Raw genomic sequence first — 27,704 nt, 5'->3', positions numbered from 1 at the left:
CTATCATATGTTCTAGTAAGCCTTTTGGTTACCGGTAAGGGTTTTACCAATAGAGATTTATTGAAGATCTTTTGATGAATTCGATAAGTGATGTTGGTGCGGCTTCTAGAAGGTTTTTGGGATGTTGATGGTTATTGTATTCATGTTTCATTGATTGGTGGTATCTCATTTGGCTTATGGTGACCTATTTTAGGTCCAATCTTATTCTGCTAGGTTAAGGACCGGTTTATGTAACGTGTCGACGAATGCTCCCAATGCGTTACCAGTTGGATTTATTGTTTGGTTAATGTTGTTTCGGTCTTAGGTTGACTTGGTTTATCATTGGTTAGTGGTTTTATATAATCGATTTATTGTATTATCTTTTAGGTGGCTAGCCTAATTGTTTAGGTCTCGGGTTGGTATAAATATGATGTAAGATCTCTTTGTAGATCGTGGTCGTGGTTACAGGATTATCTGTGTGCGAATAAAGTTGTAATCATTTGCAGAAGGTTTGGTTGATCATAGGTGATTGAATTAGGTTAGTGTAAGAGGTTTTAGACCTCTAGCATTGAGCTTAATCGGAACTGTACTCAGGCATAGGAGATGCTATTCTTGCAATTCATTCTTATTTCCAAATTATAGTCTGGATTTCTTTTGTAGTCAGTGAAGCTCATTTGTGATGAGTAGTGCGCTCTAGGCTGTTGGTGATGCAGAGCGCTACAACGAGAAGGATGAATGAGCCCAATCTAATATCAAAAAATCAAATATCTCCTTCAAGAAATCAAACATAATTCATTGTATAACCGATCAATCTTCCATTCGGATTAAATACACAACAGAGATCTTTGACTATCGAAGAGGAATGATCTTTGGCATCATTCGAATCAATCCTCTGCACACAATTTTGTTTGACTGTGAAGACACTCCACCGAATACCATCAATGTTCTATTCCAACTGCATATCCCATTCACCACCCTGCGGGACTATTACAAGGTAACACCACTGCACACTCTATCAATCCCTTCCTTCATTCTGCAATGACCGTTACCAGTCTTGCGGTTTATCTATGCTTCACGGGAGTAGTTACTCTCCACACGGACTGTCAAAGCGTAGTCCATCATCTTTCATCATTCCCACGCGGATCTATTTCAACTTCCCTGTCACCACAACTCTGCTCTCGGGTCATCCGACGATGACTGTCAAAACATAGATGATATTCAATATCAATCAGCTCATTAGCCTTGCCGATACCATAGATTGAGACCAATACAAGCACTTGCAGCAGTTCTTGGGAAAACGGTTACACACTAAGACTTATTCACAATTTTGGTTTCTCTCGACTCAACAAAATTATTAAACTTCAATAAAACCGAAACCATAAATATTAAAATTCTTCAAATCAAAACCGCTTCCCATAAATATTGAACTCCAATCAAATTTGAAATCATTGCAATTTATCCTGTCATAACGTCCCCAATACGGGACTGTCAAAAACTCGATACCAAAACTATTAAACTTTCTCCATGAAATTCGATAACTATTGCATTTTTTTTTTAAAACATATAAACTATGTGCTCCTTTGAAAACAAATATAGGCATCTACACAAATCAAAACATAATTTCTTTAACCTCGGTTGTTAATTTCAAACACAACTGATTACAATGAACAATATCACTCCAATGAAACCAAATTCCATTCTCTGGTCTGTTCTTTCATAGAAACTGAAACATCAAAATATGGTAATCCATTAATAAAATAACTTCTTGAAACTCGGTTCTCATTCAAACTCGGGACTGAGCAAGCTGATTAATAAGCTATTAACGCCAATCATGCCATTCACGGTTTTGATAACAAAGAGATTGCAATTCAATAAATGAACTTTCATAAACTTCGAACAGTCAAAGAGACAATCGAATGTAGATACAAAATGTTAATTTATTCAATCTTTGTATTACATTGCCTACATTGATTTCTCTTTCCCCTCCATTCTATTCGACTCCACGCAACCCTACTTCACCACTGCTCCCCTCAATTCTGTAAATTGCAGACATAAAGAGCTTTCAAAACCGATAACTAACTCACAACCAACTAATTTCTAACTTCCGACAAATAACTCAACATAACCGATGTAAAACCCCAAGTGTTTAGTCTTCTAAAGACACTTAAAATGCTACTAAACCTTAATCATGATATGGACCCGATTATATCAAATTTGACTATAAAGATATAACAAATCCTAAGATAATATGAAATAAACTCCAAATGTTTCTAGAACTGTCATATTGAAGGCATTAATGTGATGCTCCTGCATCAGTTGGCCTTCCTACATGTGCAAGCCCCTTATTGTAATCACATACTTACTGTAGAAGTATTATCTAACTGTGGGTAGGCTTCCCACCATGGTATTTCCTTTTACTGAGTTTTCCACTTACAAATATTGGTTTTATGTGTTGTGGATGCATGGTAATTGGTTTATGATTTATGTTTGTACTTCATTGATATATCTGTTATTCTAGTATTTGGTTTATGCATTCTGGTAGAAGATTTTCTATGCTTAAAGTTTCATAGTCTATTAACAACTGATTCACCCCCCCTCTCAGCTGTATCCTAACAAGCATAAATCAACACCACATTAATAACACACAGACCACTCTCTCAAATGAGTATTACATTTATTTATACATATCATCAACCGATCTTTCAAGGTCGTCTCAACATACATCATAAATAACAAATATATAAACATACACGCTAAAATGCTACATGCTAACCAAAACATTGTTGACTAAGATATAGTATGGACCTAAATCAACACCTCGATCATGAAACACATCCAAGAATTATGCCTTGAACATCCACAACATGCTACAATCATCATGTTGGCCAAGAACATGAAGAATATCACTGGATCCCGAAAAATCATCCATAACATGCACAATGATCAATGTAGACCACCAACACAAATAGGAAATAGTCTAGAAACATCCACACATACCATGAATTACTACAAAAACAACCGCACCAACACCACTTACTAGAGTCTTCATTATTATTATACTAAACTTCAAGAACACTAACTAAACTGACTGTCAAACTGAAAGATTCACTTGTGGACCTCCAAATCATGAACCATCTAAATTGAGGACACACCAAAAAGTCCCAGACACTCTGCCAAATTGACAAACCAAGATATTACAACACGGAGAAATGCAGAGAAAAATCCATAACACTGATCAATACTGAACAACTGAAAAACCAACCACAATACCGGATCTCATAACTCGATCAAATCTATATGTGAAGAACTGAAACTATAGATGAATCAACTAGAGATACTTATCTCAAAACCCTTTAATCTGCAACCACTCATCTACAACACACTAGCCAAACCAACTCATTTAATCTGATTACAACATAGGAACACACCGAGGAATATGTTGGCATCAATGACAACACATCACCTAGTCAATCCAAACATATATTTGCACATAACTCAATAGGGGGGATGCTTTGATCTTGAGGTGGAGAGTAATTTATGCTAGCATGCTTTGGAACAATATCTTGACATGTTGGGGATTGTGGGGATGGTGTGATGGAGGAGGATATGGAAGCTTCAACTTGGGTAGACAAAGAGATGGTAGTATCATGAAGCTTAGGGAATTGAGGATTCTCTTGATTTTTAGGGGATGGAGGTGGATGGAGGACCTGGGGAGATTGGGAAACTTTATTTTGAAGTGGAGATTTTGTCTCCTTTGCTATTATTTCTTGGCTAAAATTATGGACAAAGGACTTGGAGGATGGGGATGATGTGGATTTTAAAGGATTGGGATTATGTAAATGTTTGGGATTAGATGGAAGATTGGGATAATGGATCAGGGGATTAGGATTGAGGCTTGGAGAACTATGGTGTAAGGGACTTGGATGGTGAGGGGAGGTATTGTAAAAAGATGGGGATTGGGATATGGATGGGGGAGAAGATGAGTACATACATATTGGATCAGAGGAGTATGTGGGCAAGGGATAATACAAAGACATGGATGGGGAATAAGATCGATTTCCCTTGTCAAAGGTAGGGGAAGGATAAGAGATGTGAGATGAATTGGGATTGACTTGGTAAGTGGGTCAGGCTGGGAGACATGAATAGGTGGAAGTCAGATAGCATTAAGGCATGCATGAGCTAGATGGGCATGATTGATAGGGTGATCCTTGAACTTCCATGAGCATTTGTTCATACCAAGCTTTGATGTTTGGATTTTGGATTTGGATTGGAGAAGGTCTTTGATGAGGATTGAGGTCGAGAAGTTCAACTCTTTGGGAAACCATCTTTTTCTTTTTTGAGTGTAATTCAAGACAATACATAGGTAACCTCAAGATAATGAGAATGGGGTGACAAGTTGGAATTGGATGAATGGACTTGATAGAGAAAAGTGATGAGATGATACTAGATGAAGATGAGGATTAGGACTTAGAAAATTTGGATTGGATTGAGGATTGGTTGGATTCGATTTGATTTTATTGGATTGGATTGGGTTTGATTTGATCGGATTAGATTGGATTGGTCCTTGGATTAGGATAAAATTGTTTAGATGATATATTAGCCCTTGGATTAGGACGTAGATGGGGTTAGCCACAAAGAGAGGTAACAACCAAGCTAGGCCAAACTCAGACCTTGGATTAAGACTAAGATCATACTTTTTTCTACTTAGGATAGGCTTTGTTCCTGAGAAAAATAGGGCAAAGGATTAGGGTTTTGATCAACCCAAATGATTAGGATTAATTGAGAAAGGTACTTGAGATAGATTCTTTCTCAAGCACATGGCTAATTAAGGATTTGACAAATGCTAAAATGTCTAATTCAAACTTTGTAAAGTGTTGACCTTGAACTGGGAGATTGATTAATTGATTTATTGAGATTGGATTAAGGTTATTGATTGGATTAATGTGCTAATTCATCAAGAGTGGGAGAAAAACAATTATGGAAGAATGAATTGATGATAGGCAAAAAAAGGGGCAGGTTACCCAAGACTGGATCGATGATTGGCTAGAGATATTAGCTGAGGATTGATGATTGTTTGGATGGATGAAAATTGATTGGGGGTTTAGTTCAAGCAGAGATGATGAAACATAGGCAGAGATGGTGAAACTCGGATAGAGACAACGAAACTTACTTTGACTATGACAAGGTAAAATTTGATGGATTTTCAATCAATGTTTGGTCAAACTTAGAAATATTGGGATTGTTTGTCCTAGCAAGAGGTATCAAGTAATGAATACATGTTGGACAAGGTAACACTTGAAGCAAGTGTGAAATAGAGGGGGCCTAAATTATCTCAATGTTACAAAATTCACTAGTATGCACAATGAAGACACTTGAAAACATAAAATTTAGGCAAGAAATTAGAAACCATTCAATGGGGCCTCTCGCACATAGTGATACCTCAAACAAGTGGACAAATAGATATTCTAGTAGCACTGGCTCCCCTCCACAACACTCACTTCTCAAGCATACTATATTCTCTTACCCTAAAGATCCGAAGATCTTTTAACCAAGGGATTCCTATCTCATCTTGAGTGGGTATAAGAGAGGTAACTTCAGGGTATGATTTGCATCCCCTGCACCACTAACGTAGGATTTGGACCACTATAACAAGGTTCTTAGTTATTTTTTGACGGGTCTAGTCTAACAATGAATCCACAAAGAAATCCACTCAAGGCTCTAACTGAGCTTAATTGTTGCAGAGAAGGCCTCCACATATGTCGAATTCACTGAACACTCTGGTCGTTTAACCAAGTTTTTTTAATAGTTGCTCAAAAGACACTACTTGAGATTGTGGTGGGAGAGTCAATATCCTTGATGTGTCCCAATTTGAAGTACCCTTATGGGGTGATGAAATCCCCAATCAAAGATACCCCTCACTACAAAAAGAAAAAGTTGGTTTTGTCAATCACCTTTCTCATCACCTAAGATCCATGAAGGCGAGGGTAGAGGATAATAGGTGTGATGGTGGTGTTGGATATTACTGTTGCTAGGATATAGTTGTTGTCATCGATGTCAACATATTCCTGTGTTTTGGTATTGCAAAGAGTTGTTTGGTGTTCCGGTGATTGCATTGAGTTGATATGGTTGGTTTATCTATTTGGGATGCTGGAATACTTCATTACTTATTGGTTTCTGTGATCCAAATATTGACTTGATCATATTATTTGATCCGGTTTGTAGTTCAGTCTTTCTATTCTATGGTTGGTAGCGTTTGGTATTTGATCTAGTGAGCTCTGGTATGAGCATATCTTTGGTTACAGATTTGCGAGAATGTTTTGGATGTTCATGTGTATCTTCAGTTCAGATGGTTCATGATTTGGTACTCCGCAAACTATCTTTCTAGTCTAAATTGTTGTTGTTGAGTGTTCCTATGAGTTAGCATGTTGATCGATGAAGATTTGAATGAGTAGTGATGATGAAGCTACTATGGATGGTTCTAATGTGCTTGTTGGTGTTTCTTGATATTTTCCTATTTATTTTGGTGGTCCGCATTGATCCTTGTGCACATTCTTAGTGATTTTGTTGATCGAGTGATATTCGTCATGGTATGTGGTATTCTTGGTGGTGTAGCATGTTGCGGTTGATCTTGGAAAGATTTCCAGTAGTGATGCGTGTTTGGAGATTTGGTTTAGGTCTATGCTATGACATGTATATCATTGTATTGGTTCAGTGGTTCATTTATGAATCATGTGATGTAATTTTGTAATTGAGGGTTGAGGGTTTGGTCGACCTTGTAGTCAAGGTTGATGAATTGTATAAATAGGTGGTATGGTCATGTAATTTGTGTGTGTATGTGGTGTCTGCATTATCATAGAGTGGTATATGTGTGCATAAGTGAATTTATCCTTCGGTGTGGTGTATTAAGCAGAGATTGTTGCAAGGTAGACAAATGTACTTAACTGAAATTGTCATCAAGCATATGGAGATGCTATATTTGCAGTTCATATAATCTAGATTGTAGTCTGAATCTTATTGTAAGGTAGTGAACCTTCCCTAAAGGTTAGAGCCTTCTGGGTCATCTTATTTTGAGAAGTGAGTTCTAGGCAATGTGCCTGAATGCATGTGCATTCCCCATTATAATATTTACACATACTATTGCAGAGTATCATCTTATTGTGGGTAGGTTCCCACCGTGGTTTTTCCCTTAACCGGGTTTTCCACGTCAAAATCTCAGTGTTATGTGTGTTGGTGCTATTGTTCTTATCTTTATTATTGTTGCAATTTTTTAGATCTAAGATTGTGCTTAATTTGTATAATCTGGTGAAAACTGATTCACCCCCATCTCTCAATTCTCCTTCTTGGTTGTTGCTAATAGGTGGGTTCACCCTACACAAGTGCAGTGCACAAAACATGGTAGACAATATTTCTTTCTAGTCCCACATATAAAATGTTGTCTACTCTAGATGCAAGAGACAAATATACTTTAGTGGAAAGCCAAAAGTCTTCAACAAACATACTACGAAAGATGATTAGTAGTCTATGATAATTGATATTGGACAATAAAAAAAAGCTAAAAACACAAGATGCTTAGCCCAAAAAATATCACAAAATTATATTCCTTATGATTTTCTAGGTAATTTCAGAAAAAAGTTCATTGAAAAATGATTTCATATGCTAAAGTTATATGCATTTAAATTTCAAAAAAAAGGGTTGACTTTGAACATTTTAAAATATTTTTTGAATAACTATATCTTCGAGTCTTCTTTCCAATGCATTTTTAATTTTGAAAATCTGACACCTGAGCGAAAAGTTATGCCCATTTTACTAAAACTTCTTTTTAAACTAAGCACAAATGCCAAATGTCTATGCATACGCTGATTTAGACCTGCACAGACATTGATTCATAGTTTTTATGAGAAATTAAAGAAAAAATCAGGTAGAAGCATAAAATATTAAGCAAAGGTGTTGAATAGTAGGTAGAGATGCTGAAATAGAGAGGTGAAGACGTCGATCTACAGTTTCTACATAAAATTTTAGGTAGAAAAAATATATTTGAACAAAGATATCGATTTGAGGACGTGGAGACGCCAAAATAGAGATGTGAAGACACCAATCTATAGTTTATACATAGAAATGTTAGGCAGGAAAATAAAATTCAAACAGAGACGTCATTTTGTCTCAGTGCAGATGTTGAAACAGTCTTACGGAGATGCCGAAGTGCAATCACAGATGTCAATCCGCTAAACCTGCAAGAAAATTGCTAAAAATACACAAAAATGATTAGTAGAAAGCGATGTGGGTCTCGTCGGGCATGCCAAAATGAACCAAGGGAAAAGTTTTGGGAATTCTAATGGGTAGTTTTAATCTAAATAAACCTAAAATCATTCAAACATGCATAAAATAAACCATTATACCTTCAAAACCTTCTCTTTTTCCTCGGATTCAACTTGATGAAGTAAAGTGTGCCCATGTTCTCCACTTGATTTTCTTATTTGATGAAGGAATGTGGATTTCTCTCCACAACACAACAAGATTGGATTGGATTTGATGGTGAATTATGGATGATATGGATGAGTCAAAATTTTGGCATTATGAGGGTGTCATTGATGATTTGTGAAGAGAGGAGACTCCAATTTATAGATTGGAGGAGGCCAAAATGGAGGGCCAAGATTCATTTGAAATGAAGGGTTGAGATTGAAAGAAAGAGTGAAAGAGGATTGAGAGGACAAGGTGTGTGATCCAAGAGATATGCCATAAAGGCATTTCTTATCTCCACACCTCTCAAGTACACGGGGAAGAGTTCCCAAAGTACATTGGGAAGAGAAAAGGAATATAAAATTCCTTGCGAGAAGGGAGGAGGAATTAAAAATTTTAAAATAAGAGATGTGTGGGAAGACTAAATGAGAAAAGGAATTAAAAAATTCCTTGGGAAGAGGAGGCATGGGGAGATTCAAAGAATTTGAATTCCCTTGAAGGACCAAAGTGGGTGCATTTAAGGTTGGAGGATGAGATGGGAAAGCCATTTGTGGAAAGAGTTGACCCATTCCTAATCAAGGTGATTAGGAATGTGCAAGTGATTAAGGGGATTGATTAGGTGTCTTAATGAAGGATTAGGATGCAAGTGGGCAAGTTAGGAGGATGTGACATGAGGAGAAAGAATGAGTGGAAATATTTAAAATTGAGAGATAATGATAAGCATGATTAAGGTGGATTAATTAGGCTAGATGATAGGATTAGAAAGGGTGATTTGTAGGAATCACATGATTAACTTAGTTAATTGAAATTAATTAACTAAGAAGGGTTTAGAAGAAATAAATGATATTTGAAATGACTTTAGAAGAATGGGGAATAATTAATTTTTTGATAAATTAATTATAATGTTGCAATGATAAAATTAATTAAATAATATTTAATTAATTTTAAGAGGAATATGATTAACACAATTAATTGAATTAATTATGTGGAAAGGCTTAGATGTCTAGAATTAGTACCCATGATAAAAATGTGTATGTATGAAAATGGAACATTATTGTAGGCAAAGGCATTGGTATCTCAACTTGGGTTGGGGAGAAAAATATCCAAGCACTTCCATGCAACTAGCTAACTTCATAGTGTTTTCATCCACTATGTGAGCTATAAGCTACATAGAACATCCACACCATGTTCATCACCTTGAGTCAAATCCCTTGGACTCTCAATATAGGTGCTAAGTGTTCTTGACTCACAAATTGCTGAATATTTTCTAATTTCTTGTCAATCTTCATCAATTATTCATTAGGCACTTGTATTAAAGGGTCATCCTATTCTTCATCATGAGATGCATGATGCAAAGGATTCTCAATAATGTTAGGCAAGATAGGTGCTAGATTAAGAGAAGACTCTCCCAATCTCTTAAGTAGGAATAAGTTAACACTCAACTTAGGCTCAACACCGTTAGCATTTAAACTATGGGAAGCCATAATTCTATAATTTTTTCTCATAGGAATAATGGGTTATGAAACTCATAAAAAAGTACAAGCTCTAACAACACACAATTGCTTCTGAGAAATAAAGAAGGAAAACTAGAGGAAAATATAAAAAAAAAATAAAATTCTTACCATTCCTTTAATTAATTGAAACAATATACTGAAAATGTGGATAATGATAATGAAATAAATTAGCTAATGATTTTAAATGACATCAATGATTCAATTGATTAAGAAATTGATTAAACTATGTGATATAGAAAAGGTATGATGAATCAACCATCTATTTAAGCAATTTGAGCTAGAAAATGATGATTAATCAATCAATGGAAGCGCATAAAAAAAGAATTTAAAAAATTAATGTCTCTAAATCTAAAAAATTTATGAAATAAAACTTATCTATATGATCATCCAAATTAAAAATTATGCAAGATATGTCAGGTTCGCCAAAAGGAAAGGTTGTGGAAATGGGTCCTCTAGCATAGGAATACAAAGTAGGGACTTATTCATTCACCATTTCCAATTTCATTTGAGAGAAATCAATTAGGCTTGAAAATTCAATATTCTAGGAGAGTTGAGGATTGTGATTAATTGTTCCCTTTTTGTGTTTGGATATGATTTTGATACTAAGATTCAATAACTAGGTAAAATGATGCAAAATTGATAAGCAATATAAATAGATAGATACAAAACAACATGCTAACATCAACGTACAAATCTAGAAAGGATATGTAGAAAGGAACATGCCACTAAAACCTTAAGCTGAAAGTGTTGGTCAAGTGTGTTGGGAACCCTAGACTTGGAGGTGATTTTATCAACTTAAACTTTTTATTCTAGATTAGGATGCTCTATAGATCATTCCCTCACAAATTCAACCAAAAATTGTTAAATAGGTGTGCAAATTGGCATAGGCTATGGTTTTTGCAGCCTGTTTAAGTTTAGAACTATATGTCTTAGTCTACTCTATTCAATTATACAATTTTTGACTATCAGATCTGTAATGTGAACACAAAAAAGAGGGAAACAGGCTATGCTATGTAGGGGATTGCATAAGTCAACCCCATGTTGGTGTTTCCATGTCCACTACAACTATCATGGATGAAAGAGACCCTACCCTAGTAAGGAAGAGGCTAAAAATCTCAAGGAAATGCTTGAATTTATAAATGATGCCTTTGATGTGAAACTTCTTTCCATGAAGCCTCACACAAAGCTTGATGTTTCTTGATAGGTGTTGATGCATGCATTCATCATGGAGGAACACATAACTTGATCATGATTACTAACCTTGAATAATAGAATTCCTATATGCATATTTCTTCTCAATTTCCTTGAAGATGTCTGATTAAATGCTTAATTAGAATGCTTAATGTGAAAAGAGGATGTTCAAATGAGGGAGGAAGTTGTATTTATACACCTTTTTGGGTTTAAATTCTAAATATGGGCAACATTGAGGAGAACTTTCCCACTGCTTAGAGTTCCAACCATTATGATTTCAAATTTGGGCCCAAAATGGTTGGACCATGGTGCTAGGAACCATTTTCTAGGATGTATATGTTACTAGATGTCATAGTCCTAAATTCTAGGGTGAAATCAAGGTCAATGAGTAGAGGACTATGTGAGCTTCCAAACATTATCCTTAAGAGATTCCACATCTATGGAATCCTTCTCCTCAATTTATATATTATCATTATCTATATATTTTCTAGGTGTGATAGGATTCATTCCCCTGTATCTTGTTGAAGCCTCTACCATGGTGCAACGAAATAATTTTGTAATAACTTACATTAAACACACCTAAATAATATAAGTTTTTAAGTATAAATTATTAAGGTCTAGATCTCACATATTAAGAAAAATCTTTAATAAATTTATTAATTTATATTCCTAGGAGTGAATTTGATGAAAAACCTAATTTTACAATAACTTATTTAATTATACTCTATATGACTTAAAAATTTTGGATTGCAACTCTAATATCTTCTTGACCAACTTTTGGATGCCAAAATCATGCTTTGATACCATTGTAATGAAATAAATTACATAAGGGAATAAGTATAATAAAGAATATGTTGCAAATACTTGATAATACTTCTGAATAATAAACCACTTTAAGGGGGAACACCTCTAAAAAATTTTAATAAAAATATAATTTGTAATATGATGCTAATAAACTAACAATTAGCTCCTATATATGTGTTACCTTGTCATTCGTCCCTCATAACAAGAGTGAGTCATCTTTAAATTTTTTTGGTCGAGTCCTTATCTTGTTAAAAGTTTGTTGGTTCAATCCTTAACCCTCTTGTAAATCATTTGAGATCCTTATCATTACGTTTCAATGGTCAGTTTGAACCTCATGAACCCCTTGAACCATCCTGAATAGAGTTCATAGTGTTCATTTAGGTACCGCGGGTTCTAAGTTGTCTCTAAGACATCTTCAGGCTAACGTTCACTCAAGTGTTTTGCAGTAGCTCTATTTCATGGCCACGGATGATATTTCATATACTCTTTCTCTAGGGTGTGAACCATTTGAACCTAGTTCAAACAGTTCAGTGATGTTCAAGTTGTTCGGTGAAGTTCAAAGGACTAGCGACAATCAACAAAGTTAATCTTTTCCAAAGGAAAATCTCCTTGGTATAGCATCTGCTTTGAACTACCTGAACCCTCATGAAGTCAGTTCAAATGGTTCATGAATGTTCAAACCAGGTGGGTCCCATGGAAAAGACTAAACGACATGATGGTGCATTTATTACTAAGTGAGATGAAGATTTGGCCATATCTCGGATGACGTCAACTAGCCGATTTTTTAAGGCAAGTAATCATTTTTATGAGTTGGCAGTTACACTGAGAGTGCTATTGTGCATTCAATACACACATGTGATGTCAAATCCCAATGCTCAGCACATTTGAGTTGATGGCTAAAGTTAATGCCCTTAATGAGCTTTTGGCGCTTCATTTGTTATAAGGTATGAAGTGATTTATTTTTGAAACTTGTTCTTCATTGCTGCAGAGTGTCTAGTTGAAGGTTTGTCTACTGGTAGTCATTCAATTGGTTTCAGTTGTGAAGGTGAGTTTTGATTCCTATCTTCTTCAGTGATTTTTAGTTGTTTTTCTCTCTCGTAATAAAATTGCTTGGAGAGATAAGGGTTGTTGGTTATGAGTTATGAAGACCACTCTGCATCTTTTTGAAAATATTTTTAGTCTTCCTTGCATAGAACCCATTCTCAGTGACACAGACCTAAAAGGAGAGAATTTGGAAGTCTTGAAGGAAAGGGCGTTTAAAGGTATCGATGGTTCTTTTGGTTTAGAAATTCTAAGTAGTGGCCTGATAGAGGTGGCAGCCTTCCCTTCTGCTATTCCTTTCCCAGAATTAGTTAGGGAATGCATTGCGAGATATGATCCTATTTTTGAAACCATCAAGAGGGACAATGGTGAAACCCTCCTTGCAATTAATAGGGAAGTCATTTCTTCTATTTTCAAATTGCTAGATTATAAGTTCTCAAATTTTTCCCCTACCCAATCAATCACTGAGTTCAATGCAAATAAGAGTGGACACCGAAATAATATAGCGAAGCATTGGTTAAGAGTTCCTCAGAGAGGTGGCTACAGGTTACCTAAAAATCCCACCAAAAATCACATGCTTCCCCACATCCATGATGTTATGTTGTTGTTACACCGAGTTAGAGGTTCAGCCGAAGCCTACAGCTTTGATGACTCAATTTACTGTTATGTGCAACTGGTGTTGGAAGGAAAGAAGTTCCTTGACTGGATAGAACTTATTGTTGACTCTATTAGAGAACAACTGAGCATGGCAAAGAAGTTCAAACAAGATTTCTTCATGTCTTCTTATTTGATATATTGTTTGGCATGTGTCAAACAAATAATGGGAATTCCAAGGCAACTTGTTGAAGGAGATGTTTTTGTATACGACTTTTACCCCATGCTCCAAAAAAATATATTGCATTGTAAGATTTTAGGAGAGTGCATAATTCTTTCCTGGGAGACTTATGTTATCAATTGAAGAACATGAAATCAAAAAGGATGTCTGAAGATTCCCAAACCTTGGTGAAAAGATTGATAACTCAATGATGAATGGATAGTACCAAACCAGTACTGAGAGGGGGGGTGAATTAGTATAGACAAAAACACATTCCTAAAACCGGTTTGTCAGTAGACACTGTGCTTTGGTAGACAACAGTAACACCGGTCTTAAACAAAGTACAACCAGCAAAACCTAGAATAACTGAGACAAGCATAAACTTGTTGACATTTATCTTTTCATACAATCTAATACTTCATTTCCATTTCACCCTAGTGCATGAAGAGGTAATCTATCATCAAAGATATATAAACATCTAGATCAACATGATTTACCTTCAGACACAAATCACTTAAACCATCACATGAATAACACCACACATGACACACATATTTTTCACGTGGAAACCCAACTGGGAAAAACCACGGTGGGGATGAATACCCACAAGCTATTTTTAAACTCTTTAGAAGTCCGCTCTTTTAGGAGCCTTGTCCGATTAAAGACTGATACAATAGGTTTTGTTAGGAACCGATCCTGTTAGGGATCACCCGGTTAAGGGATGGCTAGAATACCCAGTTAAGGGTTAAACCCTGTTAAAGGTTACCTTGTTAGAGGATTTCAAGAACTCAATGGTTTTGAGTCACCCTGTCAAAGGATTTTCAGTAAGTCGGTTAAAGCTACCCTGTTAAGGGATTTCCCAACTGTTGAAGTGGTTAGAGATCAACAGGTATTACAATGATCTGGTAACAACACTCAATGCCAATGTAGATCCTCTTTAGCTCCTTTTCACCTTCTGCACTTACACTTTGTAGGTATCACTTCTCCCCTCTGGTCTAGCAAGAATCACATATCTCTTCACTTGGATACACACACAACTTTTGCCAACAACCTTGGAAAGAAACACAACATCGACCTTATAGGAAATAGATAGGTCGGTAGCATAAAACCTAAACCCTAAACCTGTTAGGTTAAGCAATTCAAATGGTTCAGTCTTGACCGTTGAGCACATTGCATTAAATGCAACAGTCTTGAACCAATCTCAAGATGTTCTCCATCGTTCGTTTTCCACCGCTTTTATGGCGGCTAATAACCCATCACGCGTTTTCATCGTTTATAGACTTCGCACATTCCCGAGGTAGAAAGAAACAATCTCCTTCATGCAAGATCCTTCACGCGCACAAGGCTGATGTGGCAACATGATCTGTTCTTTGTTACAATGCTAACTCATCACACAAAGTCACTGGTTGAGTCACACATGCTTGAAGCACTTCAACTAGAAACCCTGAAGTTGAGACTACCAACTGGTAGTCATACAAAGCTTCCATGTACTAGTTCTGATATCATCTTGTCGGTTCACCTTGAACAAACACACTGCTTCACTTTGGCACATATACCGGTTCACAATGTTATACCGGTTCTCACATATACTGGTTCTTGGTAACATACCAGTTCTCTCTTCTTCAACATATTGACATCAATGACAACATACAATATCATCATGTCCTCATACCGGTTCACATAATGCCAACAATCTCCCCCTTTGGCATTGATGGCAATATACAAAGATATCTCTCTGCTTCACATCTTCTCCCCCAATTTCTGTAGATATCTTCTCCACTTCACTTCTTCTCCCCCTTTGACAACAATGCCAAAGTGGAGGCACAAGCTTCCCTATTCCATTACGTTGCTCCCTCTAAGGAGTAGCATCCTTCAACACATCAATCCTAAAAAAAAAATTGACTATGCAATACCTAACTGATGTGGAGCATATACCTTTAGTTCACCTCCTGAAGGGGCAGCACCCCTAATTCACCTCTTAACCCCTAATTCACCTCTTAAGTACATAAATGTAGCTTTTGGGAGAGGCTTGGTGAATACGTCTGCTAACTGCTCCTTACTAGAAACATGTTCCAGTGCAATCTCTGTGTTTTGAACCTTTTCCCTCAAGAAATGATACTTAAGCTCAAAGTGCTTGGTTCTAGAATGTAAAACTGGATTCTTGGAGATGTTAATTGCACTAGTATTGTCACAAAATATACTTATCGGTTCAGATACAGGAACTTTGAAGCCATTTAATACATGCTTCATCCAAATTGTCTGAGTGCAGTTCATGAAAGCTGCAACATACTTTGCTTCTATTGTAGACTGAGAGATACAACTCTGCTTCTTACTCATCCATGAGACTAGTCTACCACCAAGAAAGAATGCACCACCAGTTGTGCTCTTTCAGTCGTCCACATTACCTACCCAATCAGCATCTATGAATACTTTCAAGTTGAAATCCTTGTTATATGGATACCACAATCCATAATCAATAGTTCCCTTCAGATACCTAAGAATCTACTTGACTGCAACCAAGTGGGATTCTCTTGGACTTTTCTGGAACCTTGTAGTAATGCCAACTACATGTGCAATATCTGGTCTGCTATGCACTACATAATGCAACATACCAATCATTGATCAGTATTCCTTCTCATTAACCAATGCTGAGTCATCCTCTTTGGATAGTTTACAACCAGTCACCATCGATGTACCAACTAGTTTGCTATCTTCCATGCCAAAGGTCTTCAACACCTCTTTGACATACTTGGACTGAGTGATAAAGATTCCATCTTTCATATGCTGAATTTGCAGTCCAATGAAGAACTTAATCTCCCCTATGAGTGACATCTCAAACTCTTTCTTCATCTCATCTGCAAACTCATGACTCATCTTGTCATCTCCACCAAAGATAATTTCATCAACAAATACCTCACAAATCAAGATCTAATCTCTTTCACATTTCAATTAGATATTGCTATCTTCACTTGTTCTCTCAAATCCAATCTTCACAAGATGGGAGTGCAAGCATTCATACCATTCTCTAAGTGCTTGCTTTAGACCATATAAGGCTTTATGTAGCCTACACACCATGTCACTATCTTCAGATAGGGAAAACCCATCTGGTTTCTCTATATACACCTCCTCTTCAAGTACACCATTTAGGAATGCATATTTTACATCCATTTGATATACTTTGAATTCTTTAAAAGCTGCATATGCAAGAAGCATACAAACTCCTTCCAATCTGGCTACAGGAGTAAAGGTTTCTCCATAGTCTTCTCCTTCTTCTTGGGCATATCCTTTACACACCAGTCTGGCTTTGTTTCTAATCACTATGTCATCCTCATTCAGCTTATTTCTAAAAAACCATTTGGTACCAATGACATTTTTATGCTCTGGTCTGGGTACTAAAGACCATATACCATTTCTCTCTATCTGGTCAAGTTCCTCTTCCATTGCCTTGATCCAGTCTTCATCTTTATGTGCCTCTTTGAATGATTTAGGCTCAAATTCAGAGATCATACATGAGTTTTCTCTGACCTTTCTTCTTGTAAGGATTCCTGCATCCTTATCTCCTATGATCTGCTTAGGATCATGATTCAGCTTGACATACCGAGGAATGGTCTTAACAGACTCCTCTTGCTTTTCTTCTTCATCCTCATCTCCATTAATATCAGCATCTACATCCACTAGTGTAGGAACACTGTTACTGGTACTTGGTTGACTGGCAACCGGTTCCTAGAAGGTTACAACCAGTTCATTTATTGCTTGCTCACTATTGGTTTCCTCAGTTTTCTCAAAGGTTTCATCAACTCTCACATTGATGCTTTCCATAATTCTCTAAGTCCTATTATTGAAACACTTGAGAGATTTTCTCTTGATGGAATACCCTAGGAATATTCCCTCATCACATTTCACATCAAATTTTCTCTGGTGTTCGCTCCTCTTGATGTAACATTTTCTACCAAACACTCTAAAGTAGCTAATCACAGGTGTCTTACTGGTCCAATACTCATAAGGAGTTTTATCCTTACATTTCTTGATGAGTACCTGGTTCATTGTGTAGACTACAATGCTCACCGCTTCTCTCCAAAAGGTGTGAGCAACTTTTCCTTGGATCAACATAGTTCTAGTTGCTTCAACCAGTCTAGTTGTTTCTCTCTACTAGGACATTTTGTTGTGGAGTCCGGGGGGAAGAAAGTTGCCTCTTGATGCCATGTTCTTCACAGTACTTGTTGAATTCACTGGAAGTGAATTCCCCTCCTTGATCAGTTCTAAGGCACTTGATCCTTTTACCGCTTTCCTTCTCCACTAATGCTCTGAAAGCTTTGAACTTTCCAAAAGCTTCAAACTTATCTTTCAAGAATGTGACCCACATCATTCTTGAGCAGTCATCAGTGAGAATCATGAAGTACCTATCACCCTGCACACTCCTAGTTTTCATAGGACCACACAAATCAGTATGCACAAGATCAAGTAAATTGTCAGCAGTGAAAGGTTTACCTTTAAAGGTTGAGGAAGAAATTTTCCCCAGTTGACACTCTCTGCACAAGGTATTTTCTGGTTTGCTCAGCACCGGCAACCCTCTAATTGCCTTGATCTTACTGGCCTTCACAATGTTATCAAAGTTTACATGGCACAGTCTCCTATGCCATATCTAGTTGTCATCGAACCTGGCCATAAGACATGTACTGATATTTACATTCAGCTAAAATAGGTTACCTTTGGTCTGCATTTTGGTGGCCACCAATTCACCATTCTTTCCTTTGATTCTGCACACTCCATTCTTGAATTCTAGAGTGAGACCACTATCATTCAGTTGGGCAACACTCAGAAGGTTGTGTCTGAGACCATCAACCCAATACACATTGTCAGCACTACTCTTTCCATTCAGAGAGATGGACCCTCTGCCTTTGACCATACATGGTGCATCATTACCAAAGCAAACCACACCACCATCATACTCTTCCAAGGATAGAAACTTTCTCCGATCACCAGTCATATGGTGAGAACAACCACTATCAATAATCCACTCATTGGAATTATCAAAGTGGGAGACAAGAGCCTTCTTGCCTGACACTTCTTCCTTGACAGTAACAAACACAATATCTTCATTTTCTTCATCTTCTAATTCCTCATCTGTGACACCTTCATCAACTGCCACAAAATAGTTTCTCCGGTTTCCTCCTTTGAATTTCTTGAACCTTTCTGGTTTGTCCTTGTTGTCACCATTAGGATAGTTTACAGCAATATTTCCTATCTGGTTACAAGAAAATCATTTCAAAGGGAGCTTACCTCTGTATTTACTAGTTCCTTTAGGAAGTTTCCTAGCAAGAAGAGCTTCAAATTCCATTAGAATCTCCTCATCATCCATTTCTTTGCTCTGTCTTGGTTCACCACTAGTGCTTAATTCTTTTCCTTTTCTGGATGGTACAGCAGAAGCTTTAAAAGCTGATTCAGTCTTTTGAACACTACCATCAAAACTATTTAGCTCACAGGCTGTCAACTTTGCAATGATGGAGTCTAGGGATACCTTAGTCTTGTCTATTGATCTCAACTCCTGAATAGTAGCAACCCTTATTGCATAGATGGGTAATAAGGATCTCAGAACTTTGCTTACCATAGTGGAATCTTCCATTTTACCACCTACACTCTTGATATCTCCGACAACCATTTTGATTCTTATTCCATACTATTGAATGGTCTCACCTTCAATCATCTGCATGTCTTCAAACTTCCCTCTAAGGCTTTCTTCCTTAGCTTGTTTTACATGATCATCACCGCCATAGATATTTTCAAGAGTATCCCATACTTCTTTGGGATTTACTTTATCTTGGACATCAATAAACTCAATGTCAGATAAACTACTAATTAGGGCTTCCATGACTTGCCCATTCTCCTATATCTCTCTCTTTTGGTCATCGGTGAGAGTACCGATAGGGGCAACATAAGCATTCTCAACATAGCTCTAGTGTTGAGCACCCATGCTTCTGATGTATATCTTCATTCTGTCTTTCCATATATTGAAATTATCTTTGTTGAACTTTGGACCTTCCCTCTTCATCATTAGACTGGGATCTTTTCCTCAAGCGGTTAAGCTTATAACACAGAGGACCTGGAGGACGCTTTGATACAAATTGATAACTCAATGATGAATGGATAGTACCAAATCAATACTAAGAGGGGGGGTGAATTAGTACAAACAAAAACACATTCCTAAAACCATTTTGTCAGCAGACACTATGCTTTGGCAAACAAACAGTAACACCGGTCTTAAATAGAGTACAACCGAAAAAACCCAAAATAACTGAGACAAGCATAAACCAATTGACACTTATCTCTTCATACAATCTAATACTTCATTTCCATTTCACCCTAGTGCATGAACAGGTAATCTATCATCAAAGATATATAAACAGCTAGATCAACATGATTTACCTTCAGACACAAATCACTTAAACCATCACATGAATAACACCACACATGACACATAGATTTTTCACATGGAAACCCAACAGGGAAAAACCACGATGGGGATGAATACCCACAAGCTATTTATGAACTCTTTAGAAGTCTGCTCTGTTAGGAGACTTGTCTGGTTAAAGACTGATACAATAGGTTTTGTTAGGAACTAATCCTATTAGGGATCACCCAGTTAAGGGATGGCTAGAATACCCGGTTAAGGGTTAAACCCTGTTAAAGGTTACCTTGTTAGAGGATTTCAAGAACTTAATGGTTTTGAGTCACCCTGTCAAAGGATTTTCAGTAAGCTGGTTAAACCTACCCTGTTAAGGGATTTCCCAACTATTGAAGTGGTTAGACATCAACAGGTATTACAATGATCTGGTAACAACACTCAATGCCAATGCAGATCCGCTTTAGCTCCTCTTCACCTTCTGTGCTTACACTTTGCAAGTATCACTTCTCCCCTCTGGTCTTGCAAGAATCACGTATCTCTTCACTTTGATACACACACACAACTTTTGCCAAAAACCTCAGAAAGAAACACAACATCGACCTTATAGGAAACAGATAGGTCGGTAGCATAAACCCTAAACCCTAAACCTGTTAGGTTAAGAAATTCAAACGGTTCAATCCTGACCATTGAGCACATTGCATTAAATGCAACAGTCTTGAACCAATCTCAAGACATTCTCCATCATTCATTTTCCACCGCTTTTATGGCGGCTAATAACCCATCACGTGTTTTCACCATTTACAGACTTTGCACATTCCTGAGGTAGAAAGAAACAATCTCTTTCATGCAAGATCCTTCACACGCACAAGGCTAACATGGCAACATGATCTGTTCTTCGTTACAATGCTAACTCATCACACAAAGTCACCGATTGAGTCACATAGGCTTGAAGCGCTTCAACCGGAAACCCTAAAGTTGAGACTACCAACCAGTAGTCATACAAAGCTTCTGTGTACCAGTTCTCCTATCATCATGCCGGTTCACCTTGAACAAACAAACCACTTCACTTTGGCACATGTACCGGTTCACAATGTTATACCGGTTCTCACATATACCGGTTCTTGGTAACATATCGGTTCTCTATTCTTCAGCATATTCACATCAATGACAACATACAATGTCATCATGTCCTCATACCGGTTCACATAATGCCAACAAAGATATGGTAGCTTCTTTATTCAGTTTCCTCATTTCTATTATATAAGGGTAGGTGGTTTCGAAGAACATTTCAGACTTCCTCATTTTTGTTCAGATTTTTTTGTCCTTGCTGAGATTTGTAGGTAGTTGTCTGTCATAATTAAGAAAGCTCAACACAAAGATAAATGGGAAGATCATTTCCCTGTTCAATTTGACACTTTATCTTGTAGTTCAATGTTCGATGCGTTAAGCATAGGAGCTGACTTGAAGAATTTTAATTTTCAATTGTATCAAGAAAGGAATGGTTTTGATAATAAAGGATTCTCATGGAGACTGGGTTTGATGCCACACCTTCCTATCCCACACTTGGAGGACTTTTGGGAATATTGTTGTGATGAACTTGAAGTGTTCAAACAAGCAAATATGAGAATGGTTCTCGAACAGGTAGTTTCACTACAGGTGAAACTTGATATAAGTGGGATCGAAGAAGATTATCTGGATCTTTTTGAACCTAGGTATCTATACCAAACTGAACCTGAAACATCCTGCATTAATTGGGATGTGGAAGAAGAAGATGATATACAACTCAAAACAAAAAGAGTCTTGGAGAGAACTGCAGATTGGGTTAATAAGAAAAGAGCAATGAAATCAGGCATCAAGATTGGTCCTGTAAGAGATAATGTGGTTTCTCTATGTTCCCCAAAACACTTTTCTAACCCCACTTCTATGCCTATTCATGCAGGTAAAAATAAGAAGTCATCTTACACCAAGCACGAGCCTAATCCTGCTTTGAACTTTCCTGCTCGTCGATATACAAGGTCACAGAGTGTTGCACAAAAGAAAATGGACCAAGTCAGAGACATAAAGGTGAAAGACAAGATCCTTGATACTTAGATTTTTGAGGTCGAGGACCTTGATAGTGACATTATCAACACCATGGATTCCCATGCAATCATTGTAGCCATGACAACGCCACCAAAAGTAACTGGAAGAACAACTAGTTCAAGCACAACCCCTAGATGGTTAGCTACTTCAGTAAGTAAGAAATGGAGCTCGATCCCAGTGTCCATTCCAATTCAAGACATGGTGGTCAAATACATCAAGAAAGTACCTAAACAGAATAAGTTCAAAACAACCACCATGTTAGACGCTGATGAAAAGACCATGAGATGGGTTGCTGAAATCGCTTCCTATAAACCCAAGGAGGAAAGTAAAGAAATAAATGCAGAAGATATTAAGGTCACCAAATTAGATCTCAGAAACATGAGCAAGGAATCTAATAACCATCTTTTCAATGTGATGGCTAAGAAGATGCTCACCAGGTCAGAGAAAGATGGACAAGAGAAAAGGGAACTGAAACGACGTATTAAGGTTCTAGCCCAATTCATTGATAGCCTAGGCTGCTTTGGAGCACTTCCTATATCACAAGCTTAAGAAAACTTCGATCCCACTTCACTAGAGAACAAGAAACTGATGAATCAAGTTTAGCGAGCCAAAAGAATCACAGGGGCCGTAGAGAAATGGATTGAAGGATTGATCAGGGATGGTGAAAAATATATTACAAATTCGAGGAAGCTATGTGATAAAATTCAAAACCTCATTGCGAAGATCCAAAATCGGATTGTGCCATGGGAAAAGGAAGAGAATAAATGGGAAAATGTATTACCCATGTTCACCAAGATAGAAAAATATGGAGCCATAGAGTTTTTAGCAGAAAATTTGATTAAATTGGTAACTGATGAGTGTCAGCTCTTTGTGTTGAAGAAAACTATCGTGTGGCAAGTGATTACATTCAAGGCTGTAATATTTGATGCCAAGGCCTCCGTTTATGACCTTCAAGAACTTCAATATAGCTTGGTCAATGACAATAAACTGGTTAACCCAGACCATGATTGGCAACTAGGACTTTGTGGGGCTGAATACACAGGATGTGATAAAGGCATTTAAGCTGCACATGGAGAAAGTTAGGGCCAAAGGAAACTTTACTTCTAAAGATATAACACAAATTGCCTGAATTGAATCCATGACGTTCATTGGTAATGATCAGTTACCTAAACATGTTCAGAAAATGGTAAAACACGGGCGGGAAAAGGAAGCTACCAAAGCGAAAATCAATGCCATGAAAAATCTGAGTCAGTCTATGATTCGGGAGCTTGCAACCGCCCATGATGCCTGGAAAAGTGGAGGAGGAGATGACGCTAGAGATGAAGCATAATATGATGCTTATGCTTTGTTTTTATTTTTATATGCTTTTCAAAACCTTGCAATGACTTCGAGACATCTGTCCCACAAATACTCTAATTAGTTTTATAACTGTTTCAGAGGAGGTCAGGTTTTCAGGGAGACCTCCTCTGTTCTTCGAAAGACTACTATAAATTAGATAAGAAAGATGGAGAAAAGGTTAGAATAGTAGACTTAGAGATTAGAAAATTTTGGTTTTGTCTGAAGGAAGTGATCAGTTTTTCCTGAATCTGAAATTGGAAGGAACTTATGTGTGTATCTTTTTGTCTTTGTCACATGGAATATACATATAAAAATCATATGCATTTTGAGGTTTTAAACCTTCGAGTTTGAATCCATGGAGTAATGTTTCTTTGCAAACATTAATCTTGTCAAATTGTCTATGGTTATCTTTCTGATGGTGAATGTTATTATTTTTCTGGAACTTCCTTCCATGTTGTTTAGAAAGCTATTTGGTTGAAAAGAGGCTTTGTTCCTCTTGTTTATTTTATGAAGTGTTGCAATCAACGTTATTGAACTTTGCTTTGATTACTTCTGATTTTTGTGGTGGAACATCTTGAAGAATTTTTTTTTCTGAAATATTTGCATATTACCAGCCTCTCATCTAAGAATGAAGTAGGAAGCCTTACGTTCTTTTAGGTTAAATGCATATCAGTTTTATTAAGTTAGATTATTCCCTGAATAACTAATGGAGGAAGCTATACCTATCTAAAATTCAGAGGGAAGTGATGTATGTCACACTTACCCAGCTATTTAGTTGAAATTTTATTTTTCAAAGAGGGTAATAGAGCTTTGAACTAATTCAATTAAAAGAAAAACAAAATTTGTTCACCAACAGATTTTTGGTGACTTTGCTAGGGAGCGTCAACATTCAATAGACCAGTATGTTACATGTGTGTTAAGACTGAAACTCATAACCAATAGTATCAACAAGATCACCTAGTTTTAGAAAGAGAAGAAGAAATAGGTGAACGGTTGAGAAGAATTCCCATAACCCAATAAATTTGTTGTGGTTGAAAGAGTTATTTAGAGACCCTAGAAGAAATAACATTGGATTCTCATCCTTATACCAGATTAGAAAGGAGAGAGGGAGTTGTTGATATTTTTTTGAACAACTGCAAGGGTTATCATTATCTACAAATTTCACTCCCAAGAGGAACGCTAAAAGTAGACCTTCTTCTCCTACTAAAACTACTCCCAAAGTACCTCTCTCTTCTAGCACTTAGTAAGCATTAACACTTTATGGAATTCAAGCTCCTCCTCTTGTAACCATCTTCCCTGTTTTCATCATGGCTCAACCATGGGGCACTACAGTCGGGTCTCTTTCTCTCGGGGCTCATAGTCCTCTCCCAAAAGGGGCTAGGGATGTTTTACCTAAGTTCAATGGAGATGGGAAAATCTCAGTTGAAGAACACTTTAACTCCCTTAATGTAGTGACTGGGATACTGGCAGTGCAGCACGAAGATGTGGTTGTTAGGCTTTTCGCTTAGACTCTTACTGAGGGAGCGGTAGATTGGTCCAATCATCTGTAGGCAGGATCTATAACCGATTGGAAAACAATGAAAACTACTTTTGACAAATGGTTCAAGAGTGCTAAAGATAAGAACTCACTTTTGGCTCAACTCACACAAATGAAGAAAGAGATTCATGAGCCGATGAGAGATTATGTGGCTAGGTATAATAAGATTATTCATAAAATTCCCCAGGCTAAAAGACCAATTGTTGATAACCAACAATGTTTCTTTCTCAACTCTATGCCCCCTGATGTTGGTTTCCATCTCAAAAGAAATAGGCTAGATGATCTTGATACTACACAGAACCAAGCTATAGAGCTTGAAGATGATTTAATAACAACAGGGAAGTGGAGAAAAGATGTGCAAATCCCTCAAGGTTAATCTCAAACTTCCACTTCTTTGACTAATCCAGTTGTTCAAAGGTTAGTCAATGATATGATCACCTTGAAGAGGCAAATTCTGAAAAATCAGAGGTTCTTACCCACAACCCTATCAAGATATAAGTAGGAAACAACCGAACCAGCACAATTATGGGCAAACATTGCAACTCCCTGTTGCCCCACAAAGATTGCAAATAGAAGGTCCTTTTGATAAAAGTGCTATGTGCTCTTTTCACCTTACTTCGGATCATGATGGAAATTCTTGTCCTGACATGATAAGACATGTCCAAATGAGAAGCACAAAGGATGAACTCAGAGAGTTCACTGAAGTAGAGAAGATTCAAGAAGTGCCTAGCGACTCTAGATCATTTTACCTTGAATACGAATCGGATTCAGAAAGAGGTGGTAATATTTTGGTAACTCTTGAAGACCCTGCATGTGCAATCCTTACAAGGAATCAACGAACCCCCCGACCTTCTCCTGTTGCAAACTCTACTGGAACTAATTTCAAAGGTGAGGGTCCCACAAGTAACAAGTCTTCCTTTCATGCAAAAATTCCTGAAGTTAAGATTTTGCAAAGAAATACTGAAAGTAAAAATAGCTCTTCTCCTTCTCCCTCTTTTGACATAATTGAATTTTGCAAAACTTCAACTGTTCAAATCTCCACTGCCGAATATTTGAAAATGAACCCGAGGGAATTAGACAAGTTGGTCAAATATGTAAAAGGAGATCCTACCTCGGAGACCTTAGTACATAAGTGTGTGGTTGATAATGATCTCTTTGTTGCTGAAAAACCTACATCTGCTTCTTGTCCTCTCACTGATTTGATTAATCCCTATGCCTTTCACAATTCTGAAGATAAGCTGGACACTGAAGTTTTGAAACCCAAACCTTTTTATATCTCTCTCCTCTTGAATGGTCAGAAGCTTAATAATTGTATTATATATTCGGGGGCATCAGATAACATAATGTCATCATCTGTTGCCAGAGCTTTGGGTTTAACACTTACCAAGACATTTGGGAGATGCTACTCAATGGATGGGAAGCAGGTCCCTCTCATTGGGCAAGTAAAGGATGCTCAAGCAGTACTCACAGCGTGTCCTGATAAAAGGGTAAGGCTGACCATTTTGGTTGCTGACATTCCTGCAAGTTATGGGATGCTTTTGAGTAGAACTTTCTGTAGAGATTTGAGGGGGGGAGATCAAGATGGACTGGTCAAAAGCTATCATTCCACTAGGAAAACAAAAGATCAAACTTGAACCTCAATCGAAAAATAAATATATAGTCTTTCTGTGAGGCCCTACCCCGACTCAGTTGGATATTTTCAGTTATTTGCATATTGAGACTATTATGGATGCTTTATTTTATGCTTTATGGATTTAGAACTGATATGATTCCATGATTTGGATCACATTAACATATGTTGATGCTTCATTTTATGCATGATGATTATGAAACTTTATATGTTGCTAGAATAGAATTACTTTGAAATGGTGAATGCCATTATTGGAATTTCAGGACTTCATTTTTGATGATAGGAAAATGATGCTTATTTTATGAATGGTTCAATTTTGAGAATTATGTTAATTGCTTATGTGGAATCGAATTTGAATGAATGAGATATTGAATTATTGTTGCCAAATGTGTGAGTGTTTGATGTGCAGTGAAATCCATGTATTTAATTATGTATAATTGTGATTGTTGGGAATTACTAATGTGTTAATTGAGATGCGCAGGAAAATTATCCATGTGACCATGGAATTTATATGGAGAACCAAACCTAGACCAATGTACGTTTGTTAAGCCAGGGGTTGTCTATTTGGAGAGACAACACCCCATTTGTAATTTATTTTATTTGTGAAGTGCATGATGCTTGAGTGTTAAAATTAATTTTTGTGTATATGTGTAATCCTACCAAAGACAAATTCCATGTGTGATTTTTATATTGTATTTTATTGTGTCACTTGACACGTGTTGATTAGTGTCATTGATTTTGACTTGTCTCTTGGAGGGAGTTTTGTTTCTACCAAAGCCATTCAAACTCATGAGTGTGGTCCCAAATTTGCCTTGGGTAGGGAGTCTTGGGAGTGGTCAACTCAGGTTTGACCCGTAGGTAAACTTCAGTTGGGTTTCTAAGGGGTTAAATGGACTCCTAGGGTCAGTTTTAGG

The sequence above is a fragment of the Cryptomeria japonica genome, chromosome 11 (assembly GCF_030272615.1).
Source record: "Cryptomeria japonica chromosome 11, Sugi_1.0, whole genome shotgun sequence".
Lineage (NCBI taxonomy): Eukaryota > Viridiplantae > Streptophyta > Pinopsida > Cupressales > Cupressaceae > Cryptomeria > Cryptomeria japonica.
This window is presented reverse-complemented; position numbering follows the sequence as displayed.